Raw genomic sequence first — 3,655 nt, forward strand, 5'->3', positions numbered from 1 at the left:
GAGACACAGACTGAAACAGGCTCCAGGCTCTGAGCTGGCAGTCAGCACAGAGCCTGACGCGGGGCTCGAACCCACGAACCGTGAGATCATGACCTAAGCGAAAGTCGGACGCTTAACCGACTAAGCCACCCAGGCGCCCCCATCTTTTTCTTCTTTAAATTCTGTATTGCTATTCTTATATTCACAGTTGATGACTCTAACCTAGTACCAAAAATTCCCCAAAATATAGTTCAAATTTGCTCAGAACATAAACCTGGGTGTGAATTTCTAGAATTATAAAAATTAGGCAGAATGAAAAGTCACCCTAAACCACTACCTGATGGCTCAGGCCTCCCCTGTGAGAATGGGAACCTGGGAAGCAGAGAAATCTACATGCATCACTGAACTTGAAAACACAACTCAACACCTCAAGGATGATTTCTTTGTCCCCAGAATGTCTCTACTTCTCAGCTGCTAATAGAGTTGGGGTACACAGTGATCTCTTTCACCCTGGTAATGTGCCAGCCACCAGGTGCCCGAGCTCATACTTTTTGAGGTAAGAGGCTACTTTGAATTTGCCGTGATGGTCTCCAGATCAGTTGCTGAGAATGGGCTCATCATACTTCTGTGACCCACTCTGCTCATAAATCAGCCAGATGTAGCAATTGAAGGCCTGTGCCACTGGGAGGCCCAGAGCCGGTGTAATCAGAGAGGACTATGTCACTATGGATGTCATTGCCCTTCCTGTTGACCACCAGAAAATGGTGCCGTTCCCTGTATTTGGGGTCCTTCCTGCTGTGAGCATCTGGATCTGTCATGACCAAGGTGTGAAGTTTATGTGGATCAAGGCCACCCCATGAAGTACTGGTGGGTCAGTTCTTAACCTGGGTGGGTGTCAGCAATTTGCCCAACAGGTCGACCTACACCCTGGTGTATCTGACCTGCAGCAGATGCTGTGGCTGCTCATCCACTTCCCATAAACTCAAAGTCCTAGACCATTTGCTGAGGTCCATGGGCATTATGGGGCCGGGTTGGGCAGACAGCCTGGAAGAATCCTGGGAGGCAAGGCACCAGCCTGCAGCACTGACTCTGAGCAGTTCACAAACTGTTTCAAGACATTTTCTTATTTTCACTTCATTGGCTTAATTTAGTTCCTCATGATACCTTATAAACTTATGTGGTAACTTCCTAGTGAATTAATGTATTTGCCTCTATATACTTTTGATTCATTCGTATTGCTCTTATAGGAATTTTCAAAACTGAAAATGAATTTCGTTATTCAAATGTTATATTCACATCAGGGGTACTATATTGGCCATAGTCTGAAGTCCAAAGTCCTTTGATGAAATTACAAAGTATTCTATGATTTAGTTTCTGCCTTTGTCTTCATGTATCTGGTCCCATCTCATTCAACTCAGGCTATATGCTAATCTGTCTGTCATTGCCCCTGATTTTTTTCTCCCTCCTCAAGTAAACAACTGTCTTAAGTGCTTAAAAATCCCCTGTTAGGCTTTGAAGCCTAGTTCAGATGATTTTTCCCTAGTAAAGCTTTCCCTGTCCATATTGCAAGTTTAAAATTAGATTTTTTTTTGGTCCAGCACTGTATATGTTGAGTGTGTGTGTATGCATGTACATGTGCATGTATAGCACTTATCATACTAGATTTTAAACAATATTTTTAAGTCTGTCAAGCTATAACATTTAGTTTTGTAGTTGCAATGCCAGTTAAGAATAGATACTCAGATATCTTTGTTTCTTCAGTGGATGGATGGATAAATAAATGATCAGACTATTCATAGAATATTTAAACTCAGTTATTTATACTTTAGCACGGTATGTGTTTCTTATGGATATACAAAAACACATAAAACCATTACAAAACTGAAAAGACACAATGCAACAACTAAAATGATAAAAAATAATAAAATATTAAGACAGGCTTATTTGACCAGATGGGTATGTTTTTTCACTTGTTTTTTCTCTTAGATATGGAAGTTAGCCCTCAACAATTATTCAATCTGTCAAGAACACTGGTATTTGTGTATTTAATGAAATAATTTCTGGATTCTTTAATAATCTAATTTTCTTTTTCATTTCTTTTTTGAGAGAAAGGGGGCGATCACATATGAGTGGGGGAGGAGCAGAGGGAGAGGGAGAGAGAATCTTAAGGATGCCCCACACCCAGCACAGGATTTGATCTCACGACTGTGAAAACATGACCTCAGCTGAAATCAAGTCAGATGCTTAACTGACTGAGCCACTCAGGCACCTCTAATAATCTAATTTTCTAGTTTAATAATCTAATTTTCCATTATATTATCATTGTCCAGCATATTTACATAAAGGGCATAAAGTTTTGCATATCAAAACTAATTTTTGTTACATTACAAATTATTTTGTGTCATTCTTTTATAAAAACTCTAATGAATGTAATTTCTTTGCCACTTTCTTTAACTGATATAATTGCATCACTTAGAACATAATGTGAGGAGTTAAATTTACACATAAATAAAGCATCACTTTATTTGTGATTGCCCAAAACTTCTTCTGTGATTTCAACTTGCACATGAAACAGAAGAGGCACCTAATAATTTCTTTTACTTGAATTAAACATTTACATTTTCCAATTTATATTTCTGGATCTTCTTTTATTTGTCCAAGACAGCAATTTAGAAATTTTGACAAGTACAAGCATAGAAAAGAGCAAGATACTCCAAATTATATTTGGCATTTGATTGTGTATTAATTCTGAATTCTGCCTTCTAACCTCATAAATAGTGGGTTCTGATTTGTATATGTTTATGAGTGTGGAAGTTCTGAAATCTTCCATGGACTCCATTAAATTTGATAATAATCATAATGATGTAAAAAGGTGATGATGAAGATGACAATGATGATAATAATGATAATTCTTTGCATTTTTTTTTTACAAGCAACACTATTTCATAGTCAGGTGTTATTACATTTACATCATTAACCAAAGAGGTATATTTAGAAGTGACTTGACCACCAGATGGAAGTGACACTCTACCTGGAAGAGGCAGATCACACACAATGGTCAAAAATTTTTAAGTTTATTTATTTATTTTGAGAGAGGCAGAACCAGTGTAAGTCGGGGAGAGCCAGAGAGAGAAGGAGCCAGAAATCCCAAGCAGACTCTGCCAGCAGTGTGGAGCCCGAAACAGGGCTCGAACCCATGAAACTGTGAGATCATAATCTAAGTCGAAACCATGAGTTGGACACTTAACCGACTGAGTCACCCAGGCGCACAGGGGCCAAATTCAATGTTCTTTCCACTACATATGGGTATGATTAATGACTGTTTGATTACAATTCAACCTTACAAAAATGAAATTTTAATTTCCTAAATTTAAAAACATATGCTACATTGCAAAAGCACTTAGGTAACTTTTGCCAATTTGGGATTTTAAGAACTATGAAAGTTAAGTTCTTTCCAAACAGCATGAAACTATGATCAGCATGCATATGAGAGACCAGAGACCCAGGAACCATGAGCATACAGAGAAAGTTATTTAAAATATAAATATCTTATTAGCTGCCTTACAAAATAAACATTTAAGTTCAAAAGTCTTGCACCAAACTAAGATCAGGCCAGTCTGTTTGTACCAGAGAGAAAGAAATATGTTAGTGAAGAATATGAATACCATCCTGAATA

The 3,655-nt window shown here is 37.8% G+C and overlaps 1 pseudogene; it reads right to left on the bottom strand.

The window, feature by feature from the left end:
- Window positions 1-399: 399 nt before the first annotated feature.
- On the bottom strand, window positions 400-998 carry LOC120247211 (annotated as a pseudogene).
- Window positions 999-3,655: the final 2,657 nt, after the last annotated feature.

Source organism: Hyaena hyaena, unplaced genomic scaffold, assembly GCF_003009895.1.
Source record: "Hyaena hyaena isolate Hyena2069 unplaced genomic scaffold, ASM300989v1 scaffold_507, whole genome shotgun sequence".
Lineage (NCBI taxonomy): Eukaryota > Metazoa > Chordata > Mammalia > Carnivora > Hyaenidae > Hyaena > Hyaena hyaena.